The following is a 21168-nucleotide window of genomic DNA, read 5'->3' as shown; positions in this document are numbered from 1 at the left end:
CACTCTCTCTAACCCAACTCACCCTACCCCACTCTCTCTATCACTGTTCACTCTACCCCACCCACCCTACCCCCACTCTCTCTACAACCAACAGCACACTCTAGCTCCCCACCCTACCCCTGCTCTTTCTACCCCACCCACCGAACCTGCACCCGCTCTGTCTATCCCCAACCACCCATTGTAACCCTGTTCTTTTCTACAACCACCCATCCTAACCCTGCTCTCTAACCCAACCACCTATCCTAACCCAGCTCTCTACCACACCCACCCTCTCAACCCCTAATTACCTACCCATTCTCTCTAACCCCATTCACCCTACCCCCTCTCGACCCCACCCATCCTAACCCACTCTTTCTACCCACACCCACCCTACTCCCACTCTTTCCCCACAAAACCCCCACTCTCTCTATTTCATCTCTCTACCCCCACCCACACACCCTACTCACTCTCTACCCCTACCCACCCCACTTTGCTCTCTCTAGCCCCACCCACCCAACTCCACTCTTTCTGTCAACAGACACCCTACCCTGCTCTTTCTATACCCACCCACCCTACACCGCTCTCTCGATCCCCACCCACTCACCCTACCCTTGCTCTATACCCCCACCCAACCCTTTCTCTCTCTATGAACACCCACCCTACCCCACTCTCTCTACACCTGCTCTCTTTACACCCACCCTACTTCTGCTCTCTATAGCCACCCACCCAACCTACCTCCAATCTCCCTAACTCCACACACCCACCCTACCCCCACCGACCCATTCTACCCCCACTCTCTCTATCCCAACCTATCCCCGCCCACCACACCACTGCTCTCTCTACACCCTGACACCCACCCTACCCCTGCTCTGTCTACTGCCACCCACCCACCCTACCCCTGCTCTCTCTATCCCCGCCCAACGACCGCGCCCCTGCTCTCTCTATCCCTGACCACCCACCCACCCCACAACCCCAAACCTGCTCTCTCTACCCCTGCCCACACTATCCCAGCCCTCTCTACCCCCACCCACCCTACTCCACCTCTGCTCTTTCAACTCTGCTCTTTCTACCCCCAAATGTTCCCACCCTACCCCTGTTCTCTCTGACCGCACCCACCCTCCCTACCCCTGCTCTCTCTACACCCACCCATTCACCCTACCCCAGCTCTCTCTATCCCCCCCAACCACCATACCCTGGCTCTCTCTACCCCAACCCACCGACCCTACCCTGGCTCTCTCTACCCCCACCCACCCACCCTGCTTCTGCTCTCTCTAACCCCACCCACCCTACCTCTGCTCTCTATACCCCCACACCCACCCAACCCCTGCTCTCTCTACCAAACCACTGCTCTCTCTACCCCCGACCACCCACACTACCCCTGCTTTCTTTACCCGCACCCACCTACCCTAACCCTGCTCTCTCTACTAGAAACCCCTGCTCTCACTGCTGCCGCCCACTGAGCCTACCCCTTTTTGCACTACCCCAACCCACACTACCCCTGCTCTCGCTACTCCAGCCCATCCACCCAACTCCTGCTCTCTCTACCAAACCACTGCTCTCTCTACCCCCGACCACCCACACTACCCCTGCTTTCTCTACCCCCACCAACCTACCCTAACCCTGCTCTCTCTACTAGAAACCCCTGCTCTCACTGCTGCCGCCCACTGAGCCTACCCCTGCTTGCACTACCCCAACCCACACTACCCCTGCTCTCGCTACTCCAGCCCATCCACCCAACTCCTGCTCTCTCTACCAAACCACTGCTCTCTCTACCCCCGACCACCCACACTACCCCTGCTTTCTCTACCCCTACCCACCCACCCTACCCATGCTCTCTCTACCCCACCCACCCTCACATTGCTCTCTCTACCGATGCTCTCTCTACCCCCACCCACCCTCCCCATGCTCTCTCTACCCCCACCCACCTTACCACTGCTCTCTACCCCCACCCACCCTAACCCTGCTCTCTCTCTACCCCCAGCCACTCACCCTACTCCACTCTCTCTCTACCCCACACACCCACCCTATCCCTGCTCTCTCTCTACCCCACCCACCCACCCTACACCAGATCTCTCTCTACCCCACCCACCGACCCTATACCTGATCTCTCTCTACCCCACCCACCCACCCTACACCTGATCTCTCTCTACCCCACCCACCCACCCTACACCTGATCTCTCTCTACAACACCCACCCACCCTACACCTGATCTCTCTCTAATTACACCTGATCTCTCTCTACCCCACCCACCCACCCTAACCCTGCTTTCTCTACCCCCCAAGCACCCTCTCACTACCACCATCCAACCATGCCCCTTCTCAATTTACCCCCACCATGCACTGTACCTCCTCTACTCCTTCCACATGACCCCTTCTCCTTATATCGTCTCATTCTACCTCTCTCTGACTTTATTTCTTACCCTCTCACTCTGACCCATTCTCGCTCATATTTCCTCTTGCTCATAATCAATGGCACCCCCTATCAATGGCTTCCTCTCTTGCTCTATTCCCCTTCTCATTCTGCACCCCTTATCACATCCTCCTTTGAAACTTTGCACTCTCCTCCTTGTGCTTATAAATGCAACATGCAAATAAAGTCAATGAACGCCAACACTATTGGCATTGCCAAAGCTTGTTTATTTGGTTATGTAGAAGGAGAATAGAGTCTTCAGTAGTTCCCACTGGGGTTGATTTACAAAACCTTGTTTTGCAGAACTCAACTATGTATGCAAACACATGCTTGTGTGAAAAAAGACAGAGAGGCGCATTCGCAGTGATTTCAAGGGAGCAAATCACAGATGGACACGAGAATTTCGGATGTCCTCTTGCTACCTTGTGCCTGATTCTCAAATGCTAAAACTGGGGACAATCCAGAGATTCCTGGAACATCTAGGAGATGTTCATGTGCAAATGTGATTCACAAACATTTGCTCAGGGGCATCCCACAGATGCTCCAGGCATCTCTAGATTTGCCCAGCTCTAGCCTTTGTGGATCAGGTAGAAAGTAGTAAGAGCAAATCAAATCAGAAACGCTCGTGGCCATCATTGATTTGCTCCAGGGGGCATCTTTGAGAATCAGGGCCAGAGTATTCACAAAGGTGTACATGCCAGAAAGGCACATGCACACATTACTGGATCAAAAAACAGGCACAAAATGCCAAAAGGCAACGGGCATGGGTAGGAAACTGTGCAATGCAGCACATTCACATATGCAAGCATGGAGTGGCCATGCAATTCATAGTAAATATCCACCTGCCGACAAAAGGAAAAAGAGTACAGAAAACGTAGTCCCAGAAAAGGTGGAAATGGTTTTCCCAGAAATACTTCTTCCAACAGTTACTCCAATCCTGGGCAGGAGTACGGGTGAAAAAAAGTGAGCAATGCACAGTTTGACTGAACCAGTGGGCATCACATGGCTGCATTCTCCTCCGAGGAGGAGGGAACAGGTATGAAGGAGGGGAGGGTTATTCCTTGAGTCGGATGCTGCCTTACACAACATCCGCAATCTAACTTGTGACAATTGCTACTCAACACATCAACGTCACTCATGATACCTCGTAATACCTTTTACACTGCTGGCTTTTCTGCGGCTTGGTGCAATAGATTACATCCAAGTGGATCTCATACCTTTAAGAGCCACATGACAACTTTAATTGAACAGTAAACACTGGCATACAGTCAACGTCCTGATGGTGTATGAAGCTAGCAATACCACTCAGAGTGTCAATGCCAATCATCCTGGCTCCAGCCGCAGGAGCTTCACCTACAGCCCCTCTGCAAATGCGCAGGCATTTCTGGTCAGCTCATACAGAGAAACCTACTTGATAGGCAAGTCGGCCAAGAATGAAGGCAACAGAATCATAGGTACAATGATCTAACAGGATAGGGATTTGCAAGTGAGGTCAGATCAATTACTCTGCAGAGGATCTGTCCTCAGTAATCGGGTACCCTAACACTCTGCCCTCCCATATTGGCTATTTAATACCTATTTGAAATCACTTGTAAACCTTGTTACCCCCTCCTCTACCTCCTTCCAACCTATACGCATGATACGCAGATTGCCCTCAATCTGGGCAATTCCACTCAACATGCTGCTGCTGTATTTGCCTGCTTGTCTGGTAACAGTAAAGGGATGATCGAAAACTGCTTATGCCTCAATCCCTCTAAAACAGGGATTATTTAGTTTTCCTCCACTATCCCTTCTGTCCTGCCTTTCACTTGGTCTAACACAATGCTCTGCTAAATATGTCTCACAAAGTCGAGGTGACGAGGGCGCTTCTCATCTTCTGCAGTAGGGTCTCCCTAGAGATATGGTGCATCAGTTATGAGAAACCCAAACTAAGGTCACTAGGATGATCCTTGGCCTGAAATCCAGAGGCCAAATCATACGGGGCCTTCGATCCTACCACTCGCTCCCTGTGGCAAAACAGATGTGGCCTCATTACGAGTTTGGAGGTAGCCATGCCCTTAATAAGGCATTGGCTGCCTCCAAACTCACTCGGGTACGGGTCCGTGGTCCCTGAATGGGGAAATACCGGGCCATTCCGACTTTGGAGGGCCCGGTATTACCCCATTCAGGGAACCGGGACACGGACCATTCTCATTCCCATTTGAGCCCCCATAGGGCTCAATGGGAATGGGGAGCATGCTAACAACGGGCCCGTTAATGATGGGCCCATTGTTAGCATGCTTGTCCCCTCGCGGGACCCGCAAAGGACGTCTGGTAAAACCAGACGTCCAGAGCGGGTCCCGCAAGGAGACCTCGTAATAGGGCGGTATGGGGTTAACGGCTCCGGCACCTTTACCGGCGCTGTTAAGCCCTTACCGCCCTCCTCGTAATGAGGCCAATTGTCTTTAAAACACTGCACACCAGCTATTGTGTCTACTGGCCGGGGTGGCTCCAGCCCCTGGCTTGGAGGGACTTAAGCCTCCCACTTAGAGGAGGTTGAAGGCAGAAGGCAGCACTGCCATGATGCTGCTCTTATGGGGAAGGGCTGCTATCACAAGAAACTGTAAATGTTCTCACCTGGGAGAGCAGTATTTACATTTAAACAATCATTAACTTGGCAGCAGCAGCAAATGCACACTGGCAGCACACTACACCCTGCCAAGATGATGTAAATATAGCCTCTATGATGGAGACAAAGGCTTAACTGCCGAGCTCAGCTTTTAGATGGCCCACGCCTCCAATGAATAGCATTGTGTTGTGAAACTACATAGCCTCTGAATTGGGGTGAAAGATGGCAATGGGCGAAAGGAAGGTGAAATAGCTATTCAGCGTCCAGTGTACTCAGAGTTAGGGGGTAGGTCGATAGGGCAATGGGTTAATGGCCACACTGAGGACCAGCTTTCAAAACGGCTGTTAAGCCCCCCCTCTAAAAAATGTTGAGGCTGGCTCCGCCCAGGCCTACTGGTTAGCAGGACCAGGTACATATACCAAAAAAACATAAAGTACTGCCCTTCTAGGACCTTGAGGTTTGCTTACTCCTTCTCCATTTCAGTGGCCCACCCAAAGAAAAGACGCTTGTGGGCAGAAATTGAGTGCTGTGTTTTGGAATAACCTCCCTCCTACTAGAGAGGGCTGGATAGCCATCTCTAGATTCGGAAACAATTGAATACAGTCAGTTTTAAGCACTTTTTGACTCATTATGTTGAGGGTGTTCTAGGGTCATCATTGCTGTAGCCTCTTATGTTGCATGTGGTCATATATCTGTACATACATCATGTTAATACCAGCACTCCTGCACATACCTGCACTTACCTGCACTTGTTGCCATACGTTTTATTATCATACCAGCTGTCATGCTCTCCCCCCTATCCCTTCCCTGACACTTTAACTGTTCCAGAATGTTCTAAGCCTTTGAAGGTTCAGATTCCTTCCCATCCCCCTCACCTTGTCCCCTATTTCCTCGTAGGGCTCTATGGTGTGACTTTGTGCGTGACACTCAGCTTACAAAACAAGAATAACTAAATATAGAGCAGATAATTGACAAAGTATGCAATTCTCAACAGGAGACAATGGCTAACCCAGGCAACATCTGCTCAGTTGATAGAGAAACCAAGTCAGTACAGGTCCGGAACCGCCGAATGAAGCACATACCTAGACCTGCAATCCGTTGAAGTTCGTGTTTAGCATCCTAAAGTCGAGATTTTGCTGCCTGGACATGCAGAAAGTTTACTGCTCTACCGCCCTGCTGTAGTGTGCAGACCTAAGGTTGCTTGCACTGTGCTACACAATGGTGCACTTAGGTGTGGCCTACAAATACATGGCAGTGAACACCAGCACCCCAGCCCATGAACCCATATGAGGCTATGGATAGTCTGAGGAATGTGGGAGCGGGTTTAAGGTGCCAGACGTAGTTACTGAATTACTTCAGCTAAGGTTTATTATGTATGATGACACTTGAACAATAAGATGGCAATGCCGCATAACTCGTAGACACCTGGGGCTATGGACATACAATATATAAAGAAATGGTGTCTCACGGGAATCAGTCAAACTACTTCAAAAAGCAGAACAATAATTTTAAACAATAAATCAATAATGAATTCACTAAAAAGATTATCGGTCCAGCACAACAATTGAAAACATTTCAATCAATGTATTCTTCATAACAATTAATGTAAAAAAAGAAAATGTATAAAAACATCCCAGAAAGAACATGATTTAGAAAACAATGAACATCATAAAGCATCAGAAATTCTTCCACCATAGTACATTAAATAGTATGTAATCACAGCAAACCTCCAAAGATGAAAAATAATCAATCATACAAATTGACATTAAACAATTACACAAATTAAAGTGCACAACGTGACATAACAATGATCAAGTTGCCTGAACGTGGTAAACACACTTCAAATAATCATTCAATTCATATGACAAATGCCATTCTCTGTGTCTGGGTAAAATGAAATTTAATTTGTACCAAGTGCCTCAATGCATAAATACGTTTTTAAACAAAATGTTGACAGGACATATATTGATGAAGAAGCAGTAACCTAAAATTATGCATTAATATTTGTCCGCGCATTTTGGCCTGGACATATATTTTGAAACAACATAGATAGTCCCTTGCAGCACTTTGGGATCATGGTGATCAAATTGCATGCAAACAAAAAACATAAATCATTTACAGTGTTGACATTTAACAATGGGGGGGCATGTTGACACAAACGTGTTTCGACCAGTTAAAAGCTGGTCTCTTCTGCTGAAAAATGGATGGCCTTCATCAGGACAGAGAAGAAGATTTGGATAAAGGGGTCCTGTTTCTCTCTGTTAAGAAATGGACAGAGATGGACGTGTGAGAGTGTGTATTTGTTCCGGTACTAAATGAAATGCATATTGCATTTAATGCTCATTCATTGACAAGGAGGTATCTTCCTCTAATAGGAGAGAGATAGTAATTCTTACCGTGTTCTTTATATTTTCTCACAGCGTTTTTCAAAAAACCACTTCGAGTTTTGGGTGCAGAAGACGGCGAACTGCTGATCTTTCTTGCTCCCGGGGTACCTATGAGTGAACAGTGGTCGACTAAGCTCTCCTCTTTACCCTTGTTGCACACTCCCACATCAGCGGCTAATCAGACTGAACTCACTGCAGTCTATTACCTCTTGGGATGTTACCTATAGATAATATACTCCCATTTATCTCCGCCAAACCCCTAGAAATCAGATTGGCACTCGGGAACCAGGTACTTCCAACTTACACCCATCAACACCACAGGTTTCACATTTGCTTTTCCCACTGTCCCACTAATGAACCCCACTCCACTTTCTCCTTACAGAACCAAGTGCAGCGATGCCACCAATAATTTCAGACTCACGCTATACAAGGCTAAACACATTACATTTACAAAACTCAGTTTGCAGACAAATTCATTGAATCTTGCTATGGCAGACCTGGTCCCCATGTGATCTGGTGATCCCCAGATCTGCCATAACAACCCATCACATCTGAACAATACAGATACAAGGGACCTACGAAAGCAGATCATCCGATGTTGTATACCTCATCCAACGCAAGAAATGCATTCAAGGGAATGACATGGGTGAGACCTGCAAAGAGCTGTGTGAAAGGATGAACCTGCATAGATACACCATCTCAAACCCCAAATCAGAAACACCAGTGGGCGACGCTTCACACAGGAAGGGAATTCATTGCATGATCTATCCAGGATGGTTTTTAAAGGTGGCCTCTCAAATACCACACACAGAAGGACGAGGGAGCTCAAGTACCTGAAGATGCTTAACCTGACAGACAGCGGTCTTAAAAACAACATTGGATTCATGACAGACTATTGCCCACTTTGATCCCAGGTCCAGAAGTACAGTCACATCAATACAGTCAGAAGACTGCACTCCAGCACAATTTCTCAACAACAACTGCCAGCTGTGTAGGATCCATAATGTGTGAGGAGCACAGGACACCCACAAAGAAAATCTTGCCTGTCTAAGCTCAAATGTGCTTTACTGAGCATTAGACAAACTGAGCTAACAGCGGACACTTCACTGTCCAAAAACAGGTAACTTTTCTTTCATTTGCCACTCTGTATGCAAGCCAGGCAACCATTGTAAAGCTTCAGGCATAGTGAGGTAACATTGGAGACAGCATCATTAAAACTATAGAGCACATTTTTATAGTGCCAACCTGTACACCAGCCAGGAAGCCTTAGCTGCTACAATGGAATCACTAAAACACCCTAATGCTACTTCAAGGCTGCAAAACCCTTTGTTTAGACTCTGTGATTAAAATAGAAAATGACCCAATTTCCAATGTGTTTTCACACCTCTCACTCCAGTACGCCTTTTAAAACAACATCAGTAATGTTAGGAAACTAGCAGAGCCCACCTTAAGACTGCTTGCACTTTACTCAATGGTTACATGTGAAAATAATCATTGTATTCTCTTTCTTTCTGTTAAATGCATCTCTTAGATTGTGTAATGTTTTCAACCCCTTGTGACGCCTACTTCTGGAGAGTGTATAGCCTTCTAGATAAAAAAAATGAATTCCAGGCCCACAGTCTATTCATTCTATTCCTCTAATCAATAACAGTTTCATTTTTTTCATTTTGAGAATGATGTGCGCTGTGGCTTTCCTTTATGAATCATTTCTCTCTCTAACATCTTACGAAGAGGTCTATGTAAGCTAATGTTTTGTTCCATCTCTGCGTAGATTTTTCAATTAGTCCGATAAAATGTGTCAAAATCTGGAACTTGTGTGATTATAATAGCTGTGAAATAATGGATGGCAATTCTGTCTGTTTGGCTCATCTTGGTAATGTCTAATCCAGGCTTTTTATTAGGGGGGATTTTGTTTATGGTCACTTTTTAATAATGCACAGGCATTTTAATGCAAGGATAGGACGAGACTTCTTAGCGAGTGATGTAGACTGTAGTCAGCTAGAGGTGTGGCGATCTGAAATGACTGCGGATACCCATCAGATGAGCTAGTTCTCTTATTTTCGAGCAGTGCCTCAGTAGACCCCCACCAGCATCTATGACCTTCTACCAATCGTCACATTCTATTCTGCTGATGCCACATTCTACTTCCCAAGCATCGGAATGTTACACTCCTCCCGTCCTTCTAACACAACAATCCAACACGAAAAGGCTTCTAACATTACTACCCTGGCTATATACAAAAAACATGCAAAATGCTAACACTAACTATGTACAACCTTTGCTGTTCATATGAAACTGTAGAAAGACAATTTAACTCAGTCCTTCAAAATATTCAGTTTGCCAAATGCCTTCTTTGGTCTGCCACTCCTACTTCCATTCCTATTCTCCTCCTCTCGCACACTATAGTACCATTGGCCATCTCACATTCAGTGCTTCCACACACATTTCTTATTTTCGACTTCTTACACACCCTTTTTACATTCCAAATTCTTCCATGTGAAGTTCTAACTGCCCCATTCAATTTCTTAACCGCTTTGACGGGTTCTGACCAATCCATGCTCAAATCATTCCATCCTGGTTGAAGTTTCACATGTGCCCAAACTCCTGATCCAACAGCTACCTCCTTGGTTGCCTTAAGCAGATCAAAATATATTGTATTGCCTTCTTGTTTCCTTGTAATCCTCAACCCTACTGAAACCAGCCCTACCTAACCATGAAGGGCATATTCTAGTGTTAGGCTTTCTCCCTCTGAGCATCTCAAAAGGAGAAACTCCTATGGAAGACTGGGGTGTAAACCTGTGCGCCACAATAGTGTCATCCACCGCCTTCCTCCAACCACCTCCTTCTGAGGTAGCAGTTCTCACCTCCCCATGCAATTTCTTCACCATTGTGCTTTGCAAGCGCGGGTTTGCACCCCATTCTCATCACCATCAAAATGATTGCTGCATACCCATCAGGTGAGTTAATTGTTTCTGTTGGAATACTACCTCAGTAAAACCCCACCGGCATCTCAGGAATGTGGCAAACTGCAGAAGCTCAGTACTGGAAGATTCCTGAGTTTGCCACATTCCCGAGCATCAGAATGTTACAGGATCCTATTACTTGAGCTTCAGTCTAGTCGTAGCATTAGACAGGGTCAGCATGTAAGTGCCATACTAACAGGAAATAGATGTTATGTTATAAATGGTCCTAATCCACTCTGATAGACAAACTCATGGATGGCTTTACAAGGCTCTCAAGAATCCAACAGATTATTTTATGACCAGCAGGTGTAACTGGTGGCACTCTGTGGACATGAGAGTTTTAGTAAGGTCAGAGAGTGACTTTTTTCCTTAATTTTTCAAACAGGATTTAGTCAGGGATTCATGGACTAGCATAATTCCATCTAATAGTAGATGGTAAATTAAGTGTGATATGTTAGATTCTGTATGTACTCTAAAACACATTGGGTCATTACAAGTTAGAAGGTAGCCATGCTGCTATTAGCGACATGGCTACCCCCTTGCCGGGTACCAGGTCCGTGTTCCTTAAATGAGGAATTACCGAGCCATTACAACCTTGGAGGGCCTGGTAAATTCCTCATTCAAGGAACCCAGACCCCATACATCCCCATTCCCATTCGAGCCCCCATAGGGCTCAATGGGAATGGGGAGAGTGCTAACAACGGGGCCCTTTAAGAACGGGCCCCGTTGTTAGCACCCTGGACTGCTCGCGGGACCCGCTAAGGGTGCCTGGTAAAACCAGGCGTCCTTAGAGGGTTCCCGCGAGCAGACTCATAATGAGGCGGTAAGGGGTTGACGGCTCTGGCACCTTTACGGACGCCGTTAACCCCTTACCGCCTCAATCGGAATGACCCCCAATTTTTAAGTGCTGATATGTAAAAGGTTTTTTAAGCACTAATAGTGAACCGAAGATGCTAATAATCCATTTGAAGGTTTAAATGTAAAAATTAATAATAACCTGTGAAATGTTAATAAGGCCAGTATTGTATCAAAGAAACATAGATGGCTCAATTGAGGATGTTATAATTCCAAAATGGGATAGTTAAATGTGATTAAAGAAACCTAATGGACCCAATATTAATGCTTGCATCACATGGGGTATATAAAAGAAATATGAGACGTGCCAAGCAGGGGCGTTGCTAGGGGGGGCTAAGGGGGCTATAGCCCCTGGTCTTTTGGTTGTAGCCCCAGATACAATCTCAGGAGCTACAGCCAAAAAACTAGCTAGCCCCTAGTCCCAACAGTTCTGACATCAGCATAGCCCCGGGTCTTTTCCAGACCTAGCAACTCCCCTGGTGCCAAGTTAAAATTCAAACATAATAATTGGGCGAAAATATATTGATCCAGCTCTTGTGGAGCTACACAAACGTTTTAAAAAAGTAGAGGACGGTGCTGATAAGGACCTATTAGATGAAGTCGTAGTGGCGAATATGATGGGTCAAGATTGGCTACGACTTTTTAAGAATACCTATTGCACCGTTCCTGGAAATGTCAGTCCACAGTTAAATCCTTTGCCCAATGTTTCTAATTTAGTAACAGATGTTTCGGTAGGAGAAATTGAATCAATCTGGTGCGGTCATGGAAACCTTAAAGTGCCAAGATTTCCAACGGATCTTGCATGGAAAATGTTGCCAATTCTCTGGGCCACAGTCTTACTGAAAGTTATTAGAGCAGTGTTACGTTCTGAGATATTTCTGTCCACCTGGGAAGCTAATGTAACAGTCATCATATTTAAAAGGGGAATACAAACACCAATCTATCCTGGGAAGAAGGCTGGGTGGCTACATGCGACACCAGTCCTAACTGCTGAAGCCTCGGTTACGGCTAACGGTGGAGCAACCGTTCTTAGGCCGGAAGCCATTCCATCTGCCCCAGACATAACCAGATGAATTGAAAAGACAATGGCCCTCATTAGGACTCCGGTGGAAAACCATGGTGCTGTTAGCACCATGGTCGATGCCGGAGTCCGCCATGGCAGAATGGGGAATTACCACCCCATTACAAGGTTGGCGGGGCGGTAATTCCCCATGCCACCATGGCCCTTCCCCATTCCCATTTTTGCCCCATAGGGCATAATGGGAATGGGGAAGGCGGTAAGTATGGTACCGCAAATTGCGGTACCGTACTTACCTCGAGAGTCCCTTTGCGGGCCCCTACTTTAACGGCTGGTCTAGACCAGCCATTAAGGTCGGGTCCCGCAAAGGGACCTCGTAGTAAGGCGTTAAGGGTTTAACGGCGCTGACACCTTTTACGGCGCCGTTAACCCCTTAACGCCAGCGTCCTAATGAGGGCCAATAATGCCTTCTTCTCAGGAGCTTCTTAATTGTCTGGAATCCCCAGCCGTGGGGGAACTAACAGCCGAGGGGGAACTTCTGGAGGAGATAGATATGACATTGGAGAGCAACGCGGGCAATGTGGGCAGCTCATCAGCAGCCATGTTCAATATGTTGGAGACCCTGTTCGTTCATCTTAAATTGAAATGTTACACTTTGGCTGTAAGCCTAGAGAGGGCTCGCAACCAATCTGCACGAACAACGGACTGTGTACAAAAGCTAACCAACGCAGTCTGTGCCTTAGCCAAATCACAAGATAAAACGAATGCAAATATGAGTGAACTTGAACTGCCGCTAATGAAACAGCTAAATACTGCTATGGACGCACAAAACATAGTCTTGAATAGGCCTGACCTGAACTCTACTGCCTGGTGCCAACGTAAGAAGAAGAACATCTCTAAACAAGCTACTATGTATTAAGATCTCTCATTAAAGAAGCAAAGGGCTACTAATGTAGCCTTTAATTTATCAGGCACAACAAACAACTACCCAATGGAACTGATGGGTAACCATCTTGAAAAGCCACATGGTTTACTGAAAAAACCATTACCCCAGTCTAATTGTGCTACAGTAATTGTGATATCATCTGCCTGAGAATAATTTAGGAGGTGGCATTCCCCAATCTAAATGCCTTCAACGCGGTACACAAATGGACAGCAACAAACCTAAACACCAACGGGTTTGCACTTGGGAAAAACCCACAAAGCAAGCCTGCGGCACTTTGTGCTCACTGAAGGACAAAGAACAGGTCAATAACAACATGGAGGAAACTTCTTACAACCTGGAGGCTTTGTTTGTACCTCAACCCGTTGACACTATGGTGGCAACGGGACAGGCTACATTCACTGCCGCTGTACAAATAGAGCTGCATAATGGCATGAGGACCGAGGATGCATTGGTTGCGGTTCCGCCACTCGCCAAATCCATGACAGTACAAATTCAGTGCATTTTCTGTGATGCTAAGAGGTTTTATATAAACCAATCTCAGTTGCTAGAGCTGCTTCACTCTGTGATCCCCCTTTGATTTTTCTCCAGCAATGAAATGTGTATTGTGGATATTTGCGAGATCTTCCCATATGTTACAAATGCAACATCAATTGTTTATTTTCATGCTGAAGCAACATTGGTATATGTCTTGGCCCATCGTCAGGCCTTGTATAAACTGGGCTATGAGTGCACATCCATCGAGGTGGATGGGAACCCGAGGCATACTTATGGTGGTAACAAGGGTGGCCAGGGGGGTGATTACCAGGGGCTGCTCTCCACTCCAGGGCAACACTCCTGCTCTGTCAAGTAGTTGTCTGAGTCGAGTACCGACCACTGTCGACCAGAGCGAGGAGTTTCATTGGGCATGGCTGGCCAACATGGTAGATCAGCGGGGTTTGCCAGGCCCCTAGCCCTGATCCAAATCACCATTCATTACTGTTAAGTTGGAACACACATGGACACTCTCACATAGTTGAAGAAGGTGGCCTGGTGGATTACGTTGAGGGATTTGCCATGATTGCTCTGCAAGAAACCTGGTTTACGACTCCATTGGTCATTGACGGTTGGAACATTATTTTCTGCATAACTACACAAGTCCCAAGAGGCGGAAGTCCGGAAGTGCATGGGAAGTGCGGAGGCTGTTTGGCTGGGACCACTGCTCAAGGATAAAAATTGCAACTGATTGTTTTTCCTCGCCTTTGTTCCTCGTTTCATGCCGCGAGTGAAGCCGTCGGCAAGAGGAAGCGCGAGCTCCGCCCTCCGACCCGCCCACTTGCAGATCGCGTCTTCCCCACATCATCTCCGGTGCCCGCGCATCTCGCGCGTGCTTCCGGAAGTGCATGGGAAGTGCGGAGGCTGTTTGGCTGGGACCGCTGCTCAAGGATAAAAATTGCAACTGATTGTTTTTCCTTGCCTTTGTTCCTCGTTTCATGCCGCGAGTGAAGCCGTCGGCAAGAGGAAGCGCGAGCTCCGCCCTCCGACCCGCCCACTTGCAGATCGCGTCTTCCCTACATCATCTCCGGTGCCCGCGCATCTCGCGCGCGCATCCGGAAGTGCATGGGAAGTGCGGAGGCTGTTTGGCTGGGACCGCTGCTCAAGGATAAAAATTGCAACTGATTGTTTTTCCTCGCCTTTGTTCCTCGTTTCATGCCGCGAGTGAAGCCGTCGGCAAGAGGAAGCGCGAGGTGTGTGGAAACACCTTAACTATTATTGTTTAGATCTTTAGTAAGATCTGCTGGACTTGTGCTGGACTTGTGTGCAACTTCTGCATTTCTTTCTTTGTAGATACGCGCCAACTTTTTTTTTTTTTTTTCTCTTTCCCCCTAGCTCCGCCCTCCGACCCGCCCACTTGCAGATCGCGTCTTCCCTACATCATCTCCGGTGCCCGCGCATCTCGCGCGCGCATCCGGAAGTGCATGGGAAGTGCGGAGGCTGTTTGGCTGTTCGGGTGAGCGGGAGGGCGTTCATGGATTAATCTTGGATTAAATATAGGTTCTTTTTTTATGTTAGTACACTTGTAGAGTCTTCTATTGTATTTTGGGTAGGATCTTGCTATTTAAAATCCATAGCTATTCTGTGATCTTTATAAAAATAATAAAAAAAGTGTGAGTTATTCTATCGGGCACATATTTTGTCATCATATATGATGGCCAGTGGTCTGAGGAGCAGAAAATGCTCAGAAATGGCGATCCCCTCTGATCTTACCGACCAAACTAATAATAGGGCATCTTCCATGAGTACTGCCGATATGGATATTACAAGACATCCGGTTGACCTGAATATAGAATCAAAAAAGCCTGATGACTTGTCTCCAGGCATTACTAATGAATCGCAGTCTTGTAATAGTAATCTAGATCTCGAAATTCTGGCTGATTTGGACTCCCGCATTAGGTTATCTATCGGTTTATTGACTCCATTAATACCAAAAAATCGTGAATCACATATGAATGCAGATAATTCTGATGTATACTTACCATCAAACTTACATCTGCCATTGTCACCTGCAAATGATATAGCTTTAGATAATGCCTCTCACTCGGAACTTCCTATAAGCCCTGATCTCCATGTTCCATACTCACAAAATATTGGGAGTGAACTTAATTCATCCCCTATTTCCAAAGACCAAGAACCATTCACTTTCCCAGTGATCATTCGGATATTGGATCTGTTGGACAAAGGACATGATGTCACTCACCTAGAATTAAGGGATATAAAATATTCTATGAATGAGATTATGTCCAAAGTGACAAGGATGGAAGGATTTATTCTTGCTTTGGAAGGGCTTAATGTAGGGGTAAAAAATCCCAATGAGGCCAAAACTATCATTTGTCATGAACAAAGCACACAAACTGAAATCAATGACTCTTTTCTTCAAGGTTCTGCCAATCAACCCATTAAAGGATTTGACTTGCTCCTATGTGAACTAGGATCTATCAGCTCCACAATAGTTGAACTTAAAAATAAAATTGAACCTCCAACCCCTAATATATTACCAGAGATAAGTGGGAATACTGATGATAGCCCTTCAACCCTAATTAAACTCATAGAAGAACGAGAACACAATGATGGTATTGTCGATATTGACATTGACTATATAGGCTACTCTTCTAGAAGATTTCGCAAAAATCAAAAACGGTGTGTTAAACGTGCTGAAAAAAAACGGAGATCTGCCAATGAAAAAATCAAAAAATCAAAAAAAGAAATCTCTGCGATATTAGAAAGTGGGGGAGAAGATGTGATTGATGTGGAACAGCTTTCTGTAGAATGCCAATCACACCTTGGGGCAAAGAATATGGAGGCGAAAAAGACAATAGATTCAATACAGCCTTCTACTTCAAACAATCATGTTAAAATGGTTAATGTTGAAGTACATTCAACTTGTGCAAACTCATTAACTATACTTGATACTCCAACTGATCCCGTTAAAACAACTGTAGATGAAATAGAAGTTCAGACAATTCAAAAAATACTGCCAACCTACTTTAAAAGTGTAGGTAGAAAACAGACATCAAAGAGAAATGGACAATCTCATAATTCTCCTATTATATTGAATAAAAGTATTACATCTTCTTCTGTTGTATTGCCTAAAATGGCCCCGTCTTTGTACTCTGAAACCTTAAAAAAACCTGTCTCTGATACAATTACTACATTGGGTAATGCACCAGTTATCCAAAATGGTGGAGGAAAGCTTACCACTATTCATAAACAGTTGCATATTGGGAGTTTACCTCATCAGTATTTGGGAGAAGGTAACAGTGTCATTTATGATACGCATGAAAAAAATACTCAACTAATACCATGCATAAATAACGATGTAATCAATGTTTATGAGTCCACGATGAATATACAAAAAAATGGAACCCCATCATTTGAGATGACTGGTGATATTAAGGAAAAAGCTAAGCAAATTTGGCCTTGTATAAATAAGGATGTAAAGAATGCACATGATTTTATGCTTAATTCCTTAAAAGCTGGTATTCCACCATTTGAAATAACTAACCAGTTTTTGAAGTCCCAAAAATGCGATGATTAAAATATTGCACAGCCCAATTCGTTTTGTCAATCATTTGTAAGTATTCCTTTATGCAGGAAACTTAATTCATCTGAACTTGCAGATAGGCATCATAATGAAACCCACATCAATTTGAAAAGTGTGTTGAATCTAGATGATCATATGGTAAAGGCAAATGGTTCAGCAAATGCTAATGAGGGTAAGATTACTGGACATTTGCCCTGCCACACTACGGTAAATAGTAAGAAATGCATTAATATGTTGGGCCTGGAAGGTAAGCAAGAAATTCTAGGCGATGCCCGTATTAATAGAAGATATTTTTTGGATCTTCTATACACAATTCCATCATTGAGGATAATTGCGTCTAGTGATATTGATTGTATTTCTTTGGCTCCAACTAATAATTACCGTATGACATGTCATTTATTTTCTGAACATGTGCTGAAACTTATTTGGTCCTTTAAAAGGGAACTACATGAAATGGGTTTCTTGCTATTCACATTTAATGATGAAAAATTGGCAGGAGAATTCTTGTTTGATAATCAAAAATCTGTACTTTCTGAGCAAAACACAAATGGAGAATTGACATCTAGCACAGGACATCAAAAAATGTGTATTTCCCAGTTATTAACGACTGCTCGAACAAATAGGGAAATGGCGTGGATTGAACCACTATTGAAAACGATATTTGCGGCAAGTCCTAACTTATTTACCTCATAAGTAAAGGATAAGCATGGAACTCATGTGGATTTAAAAACATTGAGACTTGGCTGCCCACTCTTGTTAAATTGCCATCAATTTTCATGTTTCAAGAAACAATGAAAATTGAACCACTTGCTATCCCTGATTATTGTTCATATTGTTCTCCAGCTAGTAAAGGGGTTGAAGGAAGACCTTTTGGTGGGTTAACAATTGCTGTTAGTAATTCCATCGCCTGCACTATATACTCATCCATACATGTTATAGCGGTCTTCTTGAATCTAAACAAACATGACAAAAGGATTATTTTAGTTATGAATGTATATTGTAATCATTTGAAGTATAAATTGTTGGAGATACTTGATGACATAGATTGTTGTTTTGACCAAGCGTCAACATTTTACCCCGAATACGACATTATTATGGGTGGTGATTTTAATTCACATTGTATTGGAACACCAGTGTATTATAAAGACCACAAACAGGCAAATTCAAATAGCTTTAAGAGAGGAACTACATTTCGGAATTATTTTGATGACTGGGGTATGTCGTTTGTGAAGTTCGCTATGGATTCTAACAATTATACTTGGAAAAGGGGCGATACTACATCAGTGATTGATTTCTTCTGCGTCTCTGATTTGTTGTTACCATGCATTGAATCTGTTATAATTGGGGACATTATTTATAGCGATCATGCCCCCATTACTCTTAACACTTCCATGGTTACTAATCAATGGCATGCTAATCAGTGCTTGCAAGCCTTAGAGACAAAAAGAGAAAATATATCTCTTAGATGGAATCCTACCTTATGTAAGAGATTAGTGGAGAATGTTTCAAACCATCTAAAACATGAGGTCAATCCTTTAATGCCGGAATTATACTCTATAGAATATTTAAATCAGATGATAAATGAGTGTATCAGAGAAACTCTTATAAAACTTGGAATAAAACAAGCTTCTATTGCAACAAATCACAAATATAGATTTAATTATAAGATTAAAATTCTGAAAAGAAATAAAAATCGTGATATTCGAAAGCTTGAATTAGCGAAACTACCTGCTAAACTTTACTCACTAAAAAAGAAGAATATAATCCAAGAATACAAATTTAATGTAAAGGGAGTACATATAGAGCAATATAACAAAGAAAATTGTGAGATGATCAAAGCCATTTGTAGTAGAAATTCCCGAGATATCTGGGCTGCCCTAAAAAAAGGGGATACAGCGGATTTATGTAATGAATCTTTAATCAATGCTGAAACTTGGATAGCTTATGTTAAACAAAAATATGATTTACCAGAACGCTTTGCAATAAACCAAGATGAAGTAGAGTTATCATTTACTGACATACAATTTGTATGGACTACTTTTGATATTATGTGGGCCATCAAAAAACTATCTAATTCTCGGGCCCCTGGCCCTGATGGGATTCCATCTTGCGTATATAGGTCCGATCCTACTTTTTGGAGTATGATCCTAAAAATTAAGTTTGATAGTATCTTAGTGAGTGGCACTATCCCGTCTTCATGGGTTACTTCCATTCTTATTCCATTGTATAAAAAGGGTGACCCTCGATTGCCCGAGAATTATAGACCGATATCGCTAACAGATGCGGCGGCAAAAGTGTTCGCTATACTAGTTATCTATGAGCTTGATAAACATCTAGCAACTTATAAGATATATTCGAAATGCCAAGTGGGATTTAGACGTCAAATGAGAACAACACTAAATGCGACTATAATGAAACATCTGATTGCCGGAGTGAATAATAATGAACTGAGCACAATTTACATTGCATCCATTGATATGTCTTCTGCGTTCGACACCGTTGTGCGCAATGTTTTATGGACCAAAATGCGTAAGTCTGGAATTCCGGAATATTTGATCTATTGGATCAAGAAATTCCATACCAATACATCTTGTAGAATTCGTCTAACTCAGGGTGGTTCTTTAACTGAACCAGTGCAACTTCATCTTGGTTTAAAACAGGGCTGCAATTTTGCAGCCCTGCTGTTCAATCTTTATCTCTCTGACATAGATAAACTTTGGGAATCCACACTCACGATACCAGCAAGGCTTTGCTCACTAAGAATACACTGGTTAGCCTTTGCAGATGACCTCATCTTTTTCGATTTAACTCCTGCTGGTCTTCAGGCTAAGATAAATTTATTCATAGATTTTGCGTATGAACATAATCTTCGACCTAACCCATCCAAGACATGTATAATGATCTTTAAATCAAATAAGAAACTCAAAAAGTTCAACTGGAATATCGGGGGGACTCATCTGTGTGAACTACAAGAATCTACTTATTTAGGTTATCGCCTGAGCAGTGTGAATAGCATAAATTTATGGGTGGAATATATAAAGATGAAAGCGAGACCACTATTAAGCCAGATGAAATTTATCTTTCATAAGCTTTGTAAGTTTTCAATGACTCCGCTATTAGAGTTTTTTACATTGAAGGTTGAGCCTATTCTTCTATATGCCATGGATATTTGTGTCAGTAATTTGCATAAGCAACTTGATTCCATACAGGGTACTTTAGTGAAGAGAGCTTTATGTTTATCTATATCAATCCCGAACTGTGTTATTAGACATGAGTTGGGACTGATTTCCTTGTCCACTAGGTTTACCTGGCGGGCTCTCTCAAATTATTCCAAAATTCTTAACTATCCTGATAATTCTTTATATCAGGATCTTTTTGAATTTACAAAGGGTTGCTCATCCAGTTCATTCACCAGCTACCTTGAAACCATGGCTAAAACTTTAAATAACTTGGGCACCGATAATGATGATTTGCTTATACGTCCTAACTATGTTAAACATAAATTGTTTGCGAACGACTGGTGTAAAACTCTAATGAAATATCAACTTTGAGTACCTATAAGGAATATGCAAAATTCCTTCACAAAAGAGATGATTGTTGTGATTATATAGCGTTGTTTCCGTGTAATAAAATCAGAATGTATTACATGAGATTTAGATTAAATCAATTTCATACCCTTGAACGAACAAAATTCTGGCGAACTGCAGCAACTAATCTAGGCGTCACTAAGTGTCGCTTTTTGAGGTGTACCGAACAGAAGGAAACTCTAAAACATTTAATTTTAGAATGCCCACATTTTAGAGATGTACGTACAAAGCATTTTCTACGTTTCATAAATGTGAATTACGAAGACTGTATGATATCTCTTTGGACTCGATTGATGCAAGGAAATGAGAGAGCATTAATCTTCGCCTTGGTTGAGTTT

This window comes from Ambystoma mexicanum, chromosome 6q (assembly GCF_040938575.1).
Source record: "Ambystoma mexicanum isolate Mex_15411 chromosome 6q, UKY_AmexF1_1, whole genome shotgun sequence".
Classification (NCBI taxonomy): domain Eukaryota; kingdom Metazoa; phylum Chordata; class Amphibia; order Caudata; family Ambystomatidae; genus Ambystoma; species Ambystoma mexicanum.
This window is presented reverse-complemented; position numbering follows the sequence as displayed.